Here is a 15926-nt window from a genome sequence, read left to right on the forward strand (position 1 = left end):
CAACAAACCTACACCATTTATGAGTGGTCTCTTCTGTCTTTAAGATCTTGGAAAATGTCACCGAGCCACATCTGAGCTCTGACATAAATAATAATTAATTGCATTGTTCTTAAGCTAAGTAAACTACAGTAATACCTCAGTTAACAAATCCTCCAGGGAAGTTTCTTTTAACAAAGTCTTTTTTGGGTGGTGGTGGTGCACACTCTGACATAGTCAGAATATGGCTGCTTGTCTACTATATTGTGGCTACTGCAGGCAGCTCTCTCACGCATGGCTGGAATAGTGCGTCTTCCCAGGTGCGGATGCCTGGAAGCAAGGTTTACTGCAGACACGTCTGCTTCAGTGTAGGAGACAGTGAGAGAGCAAACAAGCACAGGGTAGTGGCAGAGGCTGCCCCTTGACTGCCTGAGTGTAGAGTGGAGAAGAGAACTGTGTTCAGAGCTTTAGATTGTAAAGCAAGATGCGACATGATAAAAGAAAAAAGGCAAGGCAGGCATCTCTGAATGCATTTTGGAAGAAGCTTTCAAGTGGTCTGTATGCAAGGCTTACCTTCATTTCAGACATGCATATTGTTAGTTTTGAATACAAAGTTTGCTGAAATATGTTGAATTGCTCTTCTTTTTTGTGGTGTAGGAACCTACCCCTAATTCTTTCCATGTTATTCCTACCTCTGGTACCAAAGCTTCTTTAATGAAGTAATGTCCAGGAATGCATGTACTTTGTTAACTGAGATATTACTGTACTCTAATTTCTATTCCTGCAGCCTTTTCTTGTAGGGAAGTTTACTATGACTTCTGGATTGCTTTAGTTGCTCCTTTCTGTACCTTATCAAGCTCCATATCCTTTTTTACAGATAGGTAGACACCAGAAGGCCATAGTTGGAACTATGCTGAATGGCTTCCAATCAAGCCAGGATTCAAAAGTCAGCTTTAAACTTTGTTTCATCACTTGTGCAAAGGGAAGAGCAAAACATCAGCAGAGAGACTGTGTGCAGATGCATGCAATTCATGTCTAACCTGGCTTTTTAATGATTTGTTTTAATCTTCCTGGTGGAGGCTGGTGGAACCTAGACCTGGTGGGGTGTCTGTGAGGTCACGCAGGCGGAGGCTGTGAGGTCACTTCTTTTGAGGTCCTATACTCTTCCCTTGTATAAACAACAACCAAAATTAGCGAACACTTAAGCAGTACAGTTGTACAAATACATAGCACCAAAGTGAATTACCTTGATTCATTATTCTGCAAGCATACATCATTCACCAAGATAAAATTATAGCAGTTATCCCAGTGTCTTACAATCAGCTTTAGCAGAGTGGGGATTTGAACCCTGGTCTCTCTAGTCCAATACCCTAACCATAACACTACACTAGCATGTGACATGGTTAGGATTATACTATATGGAACAGTATAGGCTGCCAAGATTATCAAGGGCTGCAACTTGTTTAAACAGCTGATTCCCAATGCAAAACAAGTTCCTAATAGTGGCTTAGGTCCAGGCTATCTGTCAGACCATATCTCCCTATATGAGCCTGCCCGGGCCCTGAGATCCTCAGGAGAGGCCCTTCTCTCAATACCTACGTCCTCACAAGCACGACTAGTGGGGACGTGAGATAGGGCCTTTTCAGTGGCTGCCCCGAGGCTTTGCAACTCCCTTCCTAGGGAAGCAAGAATGGCCCCCTCCTTGCAGTCCTTCCGTCGGCAAGCAAAGACTTTTTTATTTCAACAAGCCTTTGGAACTGAAAGCTGTTAAGGACAGGTCTTGAAGGGTGTTGCATTGCTGTTGCCTAATTGTATTATTTTAAACTGAGTTTGAATTATTTTAACTGTATGTATGAATGGTTTTAATACTGTAAATTGTTTAATTTGATTTTAATCTAGACTTTTGTATGTTTTTAATTATATGTGTGCTTTTATCTGGAAGCCGCCATGAGTTCCAGTTTTGGAAAAAGGGCGGGGTAAAAATAATGATGATAAATAAATAAATAAATAATAAAGGTTTAATCCTATATGCCTTCATTTTGATAATGATAATAATAATCATTGTTATTGTTACATGCACAGGCATAGTGTGGCATTGGTAGGTCTGGTCAGAGGGAAACTATTTCTGGAGTTGCCAGAGCACAGACCCCCTACTGCTGTGCTGGATCAAGCCAAAGGTCAATCTAGCCCAGTATTTTACTTCCCACAATGGAAACTAGATGAAGCCCAGAAGCAGGTTGATGTCAATAATGCCTTTCTGTTAAGAACATAAGAACATAAGAAGAGCCTGCTGGATCAGGCCAGTGGCCCATCTAGTCCAGCATCCTGTTCTCACAGTGGCCAACCAGGTGCCTGGGGGAAGTTGTTTGCTTCTTTCAGCATATTCAGAGATAAACTCTGAATATTCTCGAAACTGGAGGAGGAAAGGTATCTGCCAATTTGTTGCTATATGGAACCTCCAGCTTCAGAGGTAGTCTACCTCTGAAATTGTTGAAGTTGGGGAGAATATGCTGAAGTTTGGTGAGTGGGGGGCTGCTTGAAGGGGGGAGATTTGTGTGTGTGTTTTTGAGGTCTAAAGCCTGTGTTAAACAGAAAGGGCTTTGGGCCTTAAATACATACACACACACACTCTAAAGAAATGTCCCCCTTCAACTCCCCCCCCCACTTACCAAAATTCTCTCCACCCCAGCCACACCAAGCAATGGCCAAGCACAAGTCTAAACATGTTTTTTAAAAGCAAGTTTAAAAAAAAAGCCTTCTCATCTGTAAGCAAATTTCATCTGTCTTTTGGCAAGGAAACAGCCATTAATCTTGATGTTGCAAGTATTATAATAATGTTAAGTTTATCTTTTTCTAGTTAGACACTGTGGCATTCTGTAGCTATGTGAGTTGTAAATTGGCTGTGCTTGATCCCATGGCAAGAGGTTACTTGGATGTTTTTTAATTAAAGTGTGGGTGGTAGATGGAATTAGTCCTGTTGGTTTGTCTTTGTTTGGTAGGATTTTATGGTAGCTGCCCCAGGAAGAAAAAAGCAGTGTCTAGAAACTGGGGCACAACAAGGAGGTGGCAGCTCTCGTGGCCAGATTCTTCACTTCTTCCTCTCATTGGAGCTGAAATCTGTGGTGGCCCATTGTTTTAATTACCCAACCTCTGGGATGATTTACTATAATTACAAGATAGAAGCTCTTTTCTTGTTCCTACTGATGTTTGTCAGGTAAATAAAAACTATATATTTTTAAAAACTGACCCTTGAAACTTTATTCAGTTCGATTTAGTCGTTTTTAAAAAGAACTCTGGTTTAAAATGAAACATGAGTAACCCAAACATGTTTAAAGCCGTTTCTTAAAACTGAACCATGCCTACCTGTCTAATTAAGGACCATTTTTCTATGTGAGAGGGAAACATGGTTGGGAGAAAGGATCTGGATTCTGAGACTTCACATTCTCAGCAAGCAAGGCATGGAGTATATCTGTATTTATTCCTGTGGTCGTCTTGTTGGACTGAGGAGTTAGCAAGTCATCAATTAAATTCACTTTTTCCCAAACCAGGTTACTTTTTAAAAAGTGATAGTTACTCTACCTTGAAACTTTAAAACTTTTTTTTTAAAGATTGGCTCCTACTTCTGGTAACGGGTAGTCTGGGCTCCCAGGAGCTTTTATTTTTATTTCTTATAGCATATTGGCAGCGTTCACTTAACACTTGTTTGACTCTGGACCGCAGGCTCACAGATTTTAACCAGTCTTGATAATCAGTTAAAATGTGCACTCACTATTTAACTTGCCTATCATGCTGCTTTGCCCTACAGTAGTAGCATTTGCTTGTCAAAGGGGAAAGGGATGCACACTATGTTGAGTGAATCTCTGGACCCATGCCTGCCACACAGTTTGGTGATTGCTGACCTAGGTCATTAAGTATAAATGCCAACCAGTTTCATAAGAGCAAGGCTAGAGGGACACAGACGGCATGGAGCTACTCTGGGTGACTCTTGCAGTTTCGGCTACAGTGACAATGGTAATAGAGAGTGCTGTGGAATGTGCTGCTGTGAGATGCACAGACATCTACTAGTGTCTGGACGTCTCTGGAGTTGTATCTTGCTCCTGGAAATATACTGTGCTTGCATAGTGGTTTGAGAGTTGGAATATGACCTGGGAGACCAGGGTTCAAATCCCCACCTAGCCATGAAGCTCACGGGGTGACCTTGGGCCAGTCACTGCCTCTCAGCCTCAGAGGAAGGCAATGGTAAACCACCTCTGAATACCGCTTACCATGAAAACCCTATTCATAGGGTCATCATAATACAAAACAAACATATCATTGTTACCTTCTACATTCTTCAAATGCTTCAAGCTCGTGCTTTGTCTTTCTTCATGGTTTGCCAAGTTGAAATTTTGATACTGATGTATTTGCTTTAAAAAAGCTGAAACAATTAAAGGCAGCTGTACATATTTTGAACCATCTAAGAACTCTGCATACCAATCTCCATCTTTTTATGCCTGCAAATGTATGCTGTTCTAGACCACGCTTGCTGACAGACAGTCCAAGCCTGTTTAACCATGCATTAAGCCTCTAGGTGAAGGAAGGATTCTTGCCCTATTTGCCTAGAGGTCATTCTGGATTTTCAATTATCTATTACAACAGCCAGTGAAAACAGTAATGATAAATTTGATTGATTTATTTTTATTTATTTAATTACATTTTTAGACCGCCCTATAGCAGGAAGCTCTCAGGGCGGTGTACAACAAATAAAATCACAATTAAAATATGAGCAAGTGTGAAAAATATAGTACAATTATAAAAACATTAAACATGATAAAAATCTGAAATAGAGTTGCCATTGAGTTTATAATTAAGATCCATATTAGGTTTAAAATATTAAATTTAAAATGTTTAAAATGCCTGGGCGAAAAGGTAGGTTTTTACCTGGCGCCGAAAAGATAACAGAGAAGGTGCCAGGTGTATCTTATCTGGGAGGGCATTCCATAGTTCGGGGGCCACCACTGAGAAGGCCCTAGATCTAGTTGTTGATCTCCGGGCCTCTTTATGAGTTGGGACCCGGAGAAGGGCCTTCGACGTCGAGCGTAGTGAACGGGTAGGTACATAGCGAGAGAGGCGTTCCACCAGGTATTGCGGTCCGATGCCGTTTAGGGCTTTATAGGTAAAAACCAACACTTTGAATCTGGCCCAGAAACATATCGGTAGCCAGTGCAGCTGCGCCAGGACAGGTGTTATATGGTCAAATTTCTTTGTCCCAGTGAGAACTCTGGCCGCAGCATTTTGCACTAGCTGAAGTTTCCGAACCGTCTTCACAGGTAGCCCCACGTAGAGTGCATTACAGTAGTCCAATCTAAAGGTTACCATAGCATGGATAACTGAGGCGAGATTCTCCCTGTCCAGATAGGGTCGTAGTTGGGCTACCAGCTGAAGCTGGTAGAATGCATTCCGTGCCACCGAGGCTACCTGAGCCTCAAGTGACAGGAGCGGATCTAATAAGACCCCCAAACTACGTACCTGCTCCTTTAGGGGGAGTGTAACCCCATCTAGGGCAGGTCGAACGTCAACCATCTGGGCAGAGGGCCCTCCCACCAACAGCATCTCAGTCTTGTTAGGATTGAGTTTCAGTTTATTAGCTCTCATCCAGCCCATTATCGCGGCCAGGCAGCGGTCTAGTACATCAACAGCCTCACCTGACGAAGATGAAAAGTAGTAGTAGAGCTGCGTATCATCAGCATATTGCTGGAAACGCACTCCAAAACTCCTGATGACCTCACCCAGCGGCTTCATATAGATATTAAAAAGCATGGGGGACAGAACTGAACCCTGCGGGACCCCATATTGGAGTACCCAGGGACTCGAGTAATGTTCCCCCAGCATCACCTTCTGGAGACGATTCCCGAGATAGGAGCAGAGCCACCGCCAAGCAGTGCCTCCCACTCCTAAATCCGTAAGTCGCTCCAGAAGGATACCATGGTCGATGGTATCAAACGCCGCTGAGAGATCAAGGAGAACCAACAGAGTTACACTCCCTCTGTCTTTCTCCCGACAGAGGTCATCATACAGGGCAACCAAGGCCGTTTCTGTACCAAACCCCAGCCGAAAGCCCGATTGAAATGGGTCCAGATAATCAGTTTCATCCAAGAGAGCCTGGAGTTGGCGAGCGACCACACGCTCTAGGACCTTGCCCAGGAATGGAACATTTGCTACCGGCCTATAGTTGTCCAAATTATCAGGGTCCAAGGAGGGTTTTTTTAGGAGCGGTCTCACCACCGCCTGTTTCAGGCAGGGTGGGACCACTCCCTCTCGTAAAGAGGCATTAATCACCTCCTTGGCCCAGCCGGCTGTTCCATTCCTGCTAGCTTTTATTAGCCATGAGGGGCAAGGATCCAGAGCAGAAGTGGTCGCCCGCACCTGTCCAAGCACCTTGTCCACATCCTTGAGCTGTACCAACTGAAACTCATCCAATAAAACAGGACAAGACTGTGCTCTGGACACCTCATTAGGATCAACTGCTACAATAGTGGAGTCAAGGTCCCGGCGGATGTTCATGATCTTATCACGAAAGTGTCGCGCAAACTCATTACAGCGGGCAATTGATGGTGTTATTGCATCCTGGGGACCAGAGTGTAAAAGTCCCCGGACAACTTTATAAAGTTCCGCTGGGCGGTTAAGGGATGACTGAACAGAGACAGCAAAGTATTGCTTCTTTGCTGCTCTCACCGCCTTCACATAGAGTTTGGTAGAGACCCTCACAAGTGCATGATTACAGCCGTCGGGAGTTCGCCTCCATTTGCACTCAAGCCGTCTCCTTTCTTGCTTCATCACTCTTAGCTCCGGGGTAAACCAGGGAGCCAATTGAGCTCTGCAACGGAGAGGGCACACCGGGGCGATCGTGTCAACTGCCCGGGTCATTTCCGTATTCCACAGCGTGGCCAGGGTTTCGACAGGACCGTCAATTCTATCAGCCGGAAAATTCCGTAGAGCCTTCTGAAAACCCTCAGGATTCATTAGTCTCCGGGGACGGACCATCTTAATTGGTCCTCCACCCTTGCAGAGGGGAGAAGACAATGTGAGTCTAAACCTTAATAGGCGGTGATCTGACCATGACAAAGGAATAGATGTAAAATTCCTCACTCTCAGATCACCATCCCCTAATCCAGTGGCGAAAATCAAGTCCAGAGTGTGCCCCAACACATGCGTAGGGCCAGTAGCAAATTGAGACAGCCCCATGGCTGTCATGGAGGTCATGAAGTCCTGAGCTGCTCCAGATAAAGCGGCCTCAGCATGAATGTTGAGATCCCCCAATACCAAAAGTTTGGGGGAACGCAACAATAAATCCGAGACCACCTCTGTCAGCTCAGTTAGGGAGGCTGTTGGGCAGCAGGGTGGACGGTACACCAACAGTATTCCCAGTCTGTCTCGCTGACCCAACGTTATGTGCAGACACTCTAGACCATTAGCCATCTGGATAGGGTGCCTAACAAGAGGGATGGAACTTCTATAGACCACAGCAATTCCCCCTCCCCGACCCTCGGATCTACCCAGATGCTGAACCGAATACCCAGGTGGGCACAACTGGGAGAGATTAATACCTCCCAGATCGCTCACCCAGGTCTCGGTAATACATGCCAGATCGGCCGCCTCATCCACAATTAGGTCATGGATGAGGGAGGTTTTATTATTTACCGATCTGGCATTGAAAAGCAGCAACTGGAGATCCGAGGGTTGGCTGATAGAACTACCAGCAATCCTGTGGGTGTGGGGAGGACCGGAACACGTCACAGCCACCAGTTGTCTGGGGCGAGTTCCCCTTAACTGGCATGTCCTACTCACAGCGCCATACCTCCCATTACCCGTCACTACACTAATAGGGGCCCCCTTTGGTCCTCCCTCCCACAACACTGTCCTCTCGCCCAGGCACATAATAAAAATAAAAGAAATAATAAAACTCATGGCATATACACACAATCACACACTCACTCATACAACCCACTCATACATTCAGACAACACAGCAGCATCCGAGGTGCTTCAGCAACCGGCAGTCCGTAGTAGCTGATGTAATAGGGGCCCAAGAGCGATGGACAGCAATGTCCCCCAGCCAGATGACAATGACAGCAGCAACGGTGGCGCACACCTCAGAAGAGACAGCCGCAGCACTACAGTCTCGCATTCCAGGACAGCCCAGCAGCAGCAACAGAAGCGTCCACGCCCCGGGTAAGCAGCAACGGCCCAACCCGTCCCGCAACGCCACGGGAATTGGCTGCAGCAATGGCCGCGCCCAGATCGACGGCAGCGGCGACAGCCACAATCTGAAGCCGTGGCGCCACAGTGACCGAGGCCGCGACGACGCTCGGGCTTGGGCTCCAGTAAGCCGCAACAGCAGGAGAGAAATAAAGAGCAGGGAGCAAGAAGTGGAAGCGGGGGACCGCCTACCTTCCAGCGGCTCCCGACAGCTCCCAAAAGGAGGCGATATCCGAGACCGCCTCCTCGCTGCCGCCTGGGCCTTCTTTGCTTCCAAGGCCCCTCAATCTGTTTCTTTCAAAGTTTTGTAAAGTTCAGACAGCTAAAACGGTTTGTTTTCTGACTCAAAACTGGTCACAGTTCATTCTTAAACCTGAAAAGCTTTACTTTCACAGCATAGGAGAATTATGCATACTTGAAGGAGTCTATCTTTTGTGTTTCTATGAAGGTCACTGATCTGGGTGCACTATCTTGCTGGATCAGCAACACAGATCAGTGGTTCATGTAGAGATGCAGTGTGCGGCTTCCTATTTTGAGGGCACGTATTTCTGCCTCGTCTGTGCACCAAGAGCAGTTTGAACAATTCAATTGCATTTGATAAAGAAAGGAAGCAGAATTACCCTCCCTCAGTGGAGACTGCTTGGGAAGAGGTAAAGCCAGTCAGTAAATCATGCAGAGCTGCAGTAGGCAGCCTACTCTGTGAGCTGAGCAGTAATGTGGGGTAGAAACTTTACAGGTTTTCTGCAGAAAAAAGGTCATGGTTAAGGTGTCGGACTACGATCTGGGAGACCAGGGTTCGAATCCCCACATAGCCATGAAGCTCACTGGGTGACCTTGGGCCAGTCACTGCCTCCCAGCCTCATGAAAAACCTATTCATAGGGTTGCCATAAGTCAGAATTGACTTGAAGGCAGTACATTTACATTTTCTAAGAAGGCATTATTCCATAAAATTAATTAGCAACACAAGGAATGGGTACAATTCCAGTCAAAGTGGGTCGTTTCAAAAGTTGGAATTATTTTTTCCCCAGGTGTCTACTCCTACCCCTATAGAATGTGTTTATAAATAAACAATCGAAGTCACTTACTAGTATCAAGCACAATTTTGGGGTCATGCTAAAACTAATATTTTAACAGTTTTCAGCAGTGCCGTTTCCTCCCTGAAAATGACAAACAACATAAGGTAATTGTATGTTATTGAATTATCATGTCTTAAAATATTTGTAAATAAAATAAATAAAAGTTCTGAGTAAAACGACATCAGCAGCACAATTCTAGGTATGCCTACTCTGAAGTAAGTCCAACCAGTGGCGGCTGGAGTCCATTAGGACTGATAGGCAGAAAGCAGGGAGACCAATAGTAGGTGGAAGCAGAGCGAATGAGAGGCAGGGGCAGCTAATTCTAATTTTGTCCCTCCCCCCTGTTCAGTTCTACAGGGACTAAAGAGGATAAAATTGGTAGCCAGGGCCACCCGCTGGGCTGGTTAAAGTAAGATGGTAGCCAGGTGGAGGCTGGTTGAACACAGACGGTGGTGAGGCAGTGCCCCGTTTGCCCTAATGTGCCAGCCTCCAATGAGTACACTGCCCCCACTGGGAGTAATAGGGCTGCTGCTGGTGCTGGTGCTGTTTTTATCATTATGCCCCTCCCTTCCTCCAGGATTCTCAAAGTGGCCTACGTGGTCTTCCCCCTCTGTATTTTATCCTCTCAACAACTGCAAGGGAAGATTGTGACTGGTAGCGTTACCTCTCAGAGCTAGCCTAGAAAACAGTTAAATCCATGTATCTTACATCAGGAGTATTAATCTGTTTTGGAAAGGGGTTAGACAAATTAATGGATAAGAAGTATAAATTATCTGTGGACCTCAGATAAATTTGTATTTTTAATAGGATAATTGGTTTTCAATAGCTTGCCTATAACTGTTGCTGCTTTATGTTATCAAAAGCAACTTTATAAATAGAAATAGGATCTACTGGAGGCAGCATTCTGTCAAGTTGCTTGTCTTAGAAATGTCCACTTGATGGTTTGGCTTTTGGAAATCAGAAGGAAGTCATTATCTTGAATGAACTCTGTGTGATGTATATGCTAGGGATTATGGATTTTTAATGAGCCTCCTTGGTAGATGTGTGTTTCACTTACCGTATACATGTTCTTAGAGGCTTGTGTATTAAGATCTTTAGAGAGTGGCGATAGGATGTCTTGGCAGATTTATCTAGTAACTTACACTCACACAGGTCTTAAAATGGGAATAATTTTTATTGAATACACACAGAATCAATATATACATATTTAATTCTGCAGTGGGGAATAGCTCAGCAAAATCTACATCTGTTATGGCAGTGGGGATAGCTCAGCAACAATATATATCCATTTCTTTGGTTTGACAGAATTAGCTAATTAACTAAATTAAACTAACATACACACAAGAAGAAGCGAGCACATGAAGTAGTGAGGAACTGGATAAGTGTAAGGGAGTGTGGGATTTTGGAGGAAAGACATGCTCCGAGCTGCTCCGAGAAGCATACTTGTCTGCTCTTTCTCTCCGGACTCACATTGCAGATTAGGCCTTCATCATACACAGTTGGCGTGAATTTAGTAGAAGGCTGGATTAGGGAATGACCAAATTACCTGTCTAAAACACAATCTCACACACACTCAAAGACAGGAAGAGGGAGCAGATGTTGAGGTTACAATTTGTAGAGAAAGGATCTCGAGAATAAAAGATAAGTTTCCCATCCCCAATGGGCAATCCTGGAAAAATGAAATTGAGACATCTTGAAATTTGTGGATCAGGCAGGAACAGCAAGAAAAACAGGCAAGAAGGAGCCCTGAAAAGCCAGGACTTAAAACTAGAGTTTTGTTAAAGCAGATTTTCCAACTGCACAAATTCCTCATTGGACACCCCTCACCAGAAAAGAAAAGAAAAAGCCAAACAGACACAAAGCATGTTTTGCTCCTTGTTTATATCCTGTGTCAGTGGCAGTTTCTCCATAGGAGTCAGCAGTACTCATCTACTATACAGGACCGATTCATTTATGAATCTGCCTTAGCTCAGTAACTAACAGGACAATCCAATAGCTATTGCCAACTCAGTGACGCTTAACCAGTGCAAAGGCCATTGGATCATCCTGAAAGTTATCTATTTCTGCTGCCTCATCAAACTTGTGCTGCCAAAATTGGTACCTCTCAAACACTGGGTTTCTCCTGCACCAAGATGGCCTGATAACCACAAGTCAGCTGGTGGCTTAAAATGAGTCCATTCTACATTGCAGTCAATAGGGCCCGCAGGACAGACTTTCAGAACTGACTCCTGTTAGTTCATGGAAGAAACAGGATGACTCCTGACACTGTAAAGGAATTATTCTTTAGGTATTTGTGGATTCAGGGGTGTGGGGCATACATATGGGTCAAAACAAGAAATCAGGATAACCACTCCCCTCTCCCCCCCACCCCGCTCTTTACTAAAAACATCCTTGTGCACAGAGTCAGACACAGGCCTTGAAGGCTTGTGCTTGTCCTGGCCAGGAAGGAACTCTAAATACTGTTTCCACCAGTTCCAGTTCCAGTTCCAGTTCTCCTCTGCCCTTCAGTAGAACTTAGTCTTGGCTCTGCAATGATTCACTGTTGGTTCTTTCAATTTGGAAAAATATCAAAGGACAGGCCTTAACTCTTTCTTCAGGGACTGCAGGTGTCTCATCCTTCTTTTCTAGTTTAGGGCAGCTGACAGCGACTAGGCCCAACAGTCGGAACTAGGTAGGCTGAGGCAGCACACAAGGCTTCCAGACAAATTGAAGGACAGTGAAGTTTGTGCCCGGAACCTATTCTGATATTGCCATGCCTAATAAAATCTCAGGAGGTCTTCTGCAATATATGCTGATCTACTGATTGTCTCATTCAAAGGTATTTTTCAGACAGTCTACTAATATTTGGCCCTACATGGTTTTTTTTTTAAAATCCATAACAAAACAGCAATGTACTCTGCACAAGTTCTTTCTTCAGCCAAGTGACTCAGTGCTGTCAAAGCAGAGCCAGATTTAAGATTTTGTCTTATTCATAACCTGTTTTGAAAACCTTCCCAATATGAAATTTTTCTGGGAGTAAAACTTCAATGCTAATTCCACATACCTGGCAGCTAACCCCATTGAATTCAGTAGGACTTACTTTTGAGTAGACATGCTTAGGATTGTGCTGAAAATCAATGGGACTTCTGAGTGAACATAGAAAAGGATTGTGTTGTAAATCTTTCTCTCCCCTGCCGATCCTTTAAAAAAAAAAAGCAGTAAGGCAGGGCTTACTTAGGTATCACTGCTTTTATTTGGCAGGAAACTAATAGTTATTTTTTTAAAAAAGTACTGCAGTGGCCAACTGGTTTTGACAATAAACTATTATATGGGGTGTATGTATTTTTACATCTCCATTGTGTGCGTATATGGAATATTTCCAACAACCCTGTGAGGTAGAGTTGGAAACCAAGGCAGTTCACAAGAAATAAAGCCATTTCAAATCCAATAACTGTAAAACAAATATAAAACATTTGCAAAACAGCTTAATCTGGCCTGATTATGAATTTTGGATTGGGTGAGTGAAGTTCCTTATCACTGAATTGCAGTCCCATACATGCTTCCCTGTCTGAGTAAGCCTCATTGAATACATTGGGACTTGCTTCTGAGTAAACATGCATAGGACTACACTATAAATATCTTTACTGGTTGTGTAAATAATAAACATCTTTGACAGTCATGTTTATGTAAATATTTCTTCATATCTCTTGGTATGTATATGATTTCACACTATGGTTGTAAATTATTATTTACAAATGATTATTTCCTCTACATTTTAAGTGTGCCCTTCTTCCTGGGGGTGGTCATGGTCCCCCTCTGTTCTTTTCACCCTGAGGGGCAGGTTAGGCTGAGAGATGTTGCGTAGTCCAATGTCACCAAGCAAACTTTATAGCTTATTTCCATTTTAAAATTTAATTAAAATGATTTATATGTAGGCAAAGTTTATGAAGTAATGGAGATCCACATAATACATTTAAAGCACATCCAATGTGCATTTAAAGTGCATGACTTCCCCTAAAGAATCCTGGGAAGTGAAGTTTCCCCCTCACAGTTATAGTTTCCACCACCCTTAACAAACTACAGTTCCCAGGATTCTGTAGTGGGATTCATGTGCTTCAAATGTATGTTGAATGTACTTTAAATGCATGGTGTGGATCTGCCCTAGCATGCTGTGCATTCATTAGTGAATTGAAAAGAACAATTTAAAAAGATACATGTTTAAACAGGGCTGTAGCTCAGTGGTAGGGCACATGCTTTGCATGCAAAGGTCTAAAATTAAATCTCTGGAAGAGACTATTGCCTGGAATCCTGGAGAGCCAATGCTAGTACATGTCATCAGTACTGAGCTAGATGGTACCAAATGGCCTGATTTGGGACAAAAGAGGAAAGAGACCCAAGGGCCACAGTGACTCCAAATTCTTTTTATTTATTTTATTTACAACATTTGTATACTGCTTTATTGTAAAAAAAAGACCTCAAAGTGGTTTATAGCAGGAATTAAAACAATAAAATTACTGGCAAAAACAGTTAAAGTCAGGTATTTAAAATATTTAAAATAATAAAACCAACAATGAGTTAAAAATAGATAAAACATAATAGCTTTTGCATGCCTGGGTAGGCTTGCCTAAACAAAAATATTTTTAGATAGTGCCAAAAAGAATACAATGTAAGCACCTGCTAATGTCAATAGTCAGGGAGTTCCAAAGCATAGGTGCAGCCTAAAGGATTGATTTCTTACAACAGCAGAACAAGTACTGTGTGGCACCCGTACCATGGAAAGTACACCTTGAACTTGGCCTGGTAGCAAATCGGCAACCAGTGCAGATTTCAGAGCAGAGGTATTATGTGCTGATAGAGCCCCACTCATGTCAGCAATCGTGCCACAGCATTTTGCACTAACTGCAACCCCTGGGTCAGGTTATGCTGCATGGGGATTTCTGTGACCTTGGCTGACTGGCTCCCAGGCCTTTTTTAGTTTTGGTTTTTGGTTAGGAATCCTGACTGGTCGAGGGATGCATAGTTGTCTGCTTTACTCATAGGAATCTTGTTGTGGTTGGTATGGTATTGCATTTAGGAAATCATCACTGTCTTTTTCTTTTTCTATTTGCATTTCATTTACCTTTATCCTCGCTGCCTTTCATCCATAGAAGCAACAACAGTAGTTCCATACGCTCCACTCAACCTTCTCAAACCCACTGATGATGCACCTTGTTGTTTGTTTCTTGCCCAATAGTGGTAAAAGAGAATTCACATACTTGGCAGCGTGGCTGCAATTGTTGTTCCTAAACTGCTGCCTATGAAGGTAGACCAAATCATATGTGCTTTGTCTCTGTCAATTATATTCACTGGAATTTGGTTGGCTGACGAAGTGAGTTTATAGCAGCCCACAGGGGAGACAGAAAAGGGTAGAGAATCTTCAGACTAATTTCTCAAACCCCTTTCTGAAGTGAAGGATCAAATCTGTAAAGATATTTGGATGTTACGAGGTAGGGGCAGGGCATCCAGGCAGGGGGTTGCAACCCTGCTTGGATATGGATATCTTTGCAGAGGATCCCTAGTCAAGCTTTACCAACAACACAATCCAAACCATATCTCCTGAGATGTAAGTCCTATTGAGTTCTACGGGGCTTAGTCCCTTAGTAGGTGTGTTTAGAATTGCAGCCTTCAGGGGCATCCGTCTTTATTCCTGAGTGCTCCCATCTAACATCTCCACAACACTAGGCTCCTTTCTTCCTACAATGGCCTTCTGGTGACTGGCCTGGCCTGAGGGCAATTAAACCCTTTTTACCAGAAGAAAGTTGGCTAGATTAAATGTTCCTTACCCAGGCTCCATCTTTTAGTTAAGATTTCTATTTTAATTTCCAATCAGATAAATGTTTTTGTATGAATGTATGCGCCAAGCAACTGTGGTTGATGCTTAATGTATCATGCTTAAGGATGTCACTTGGGCCCACCCCATGACATCACTCAGGCATGTCCCATGACATCACTCAAGCTTGCCCCCAAAATCTCAAGGTTTGGGATGCTTCTGTCCTGGCAACCCTAATAGGAAGGCATCATCCTTGGGTGGCATTTCTTATTCCTATAGATTAGTATTGCTCTGCAAGTATTTGGCAGGATGGGGCAGGTCCTCACCTTGACAGGATATTCTTAGTTTCTTTTCTGGAGACCAGTTGACATGTTGCAGTTATTTAGCTGATTTGACTAAATTTAGACTCTTGATTAGTGGGCCAATCTCCAGAGGGGCATCCTGTAATGTTGGCTTGATTGGATTACATTGCCTAAGCTATATCCTAAACACATGACTTGTGACATTTTGCCTCCATTTGAGGTAATCTATTTAATGATTTTGACATCTTTTTCATAATGCTTCTAGACTGCCTGGTTTGCTTGCAAAAAAACCTATTTTGAAACCATTTTAAATCATATTGACAATACTGGAGTAGAGAGATTCCAGGGCTCTTGTAACTATTTAGTTCTTTCTAGAGATGTGAAAGCCGGGAAAAAAATACAGAAATTTTTTTTTGGGAGGGAACTTCCCCCCCAAGCCGGTTTGGGTTCCCCCCCCAAAACTGGAAAATTTTGGATTATGAAATATTTTCTTTTGATGAATAAATTGTGTAAGACATATATTCATATATTTCATATATGAATAGT

General features: G+C 43.4%; 1 protein-coding gene across 8 annotated transcripts in view; it reads left to right on the forward strand.

Moving 5' to 3' along the window:
• ETV6 (ETS variant transcription factor 6) overlaps window positions 1–15926 on the forward strand; it is a 231006-nt gene that overhangs the window by 31007 nt on the left and 184073 nt on the right. The gene's annotated exons all lie outside the window — the stretch shown is intronic.

The sequence above is a fragment of the Rhineura floridana genome, chromosome 8 (assembly GCF_030035675.1).
Source record: "Rhineura floridana isolate rRhiFlo1 chromosome 8, rRhiFlo1.hap2, whole genome shotgun sequence".
Lineage (NCBI taxonomy): Eukaryota > Metazoa > Chordata > Lepidosauria > Squamata > Rhineuridae > Rhineura > Rhineura floridana.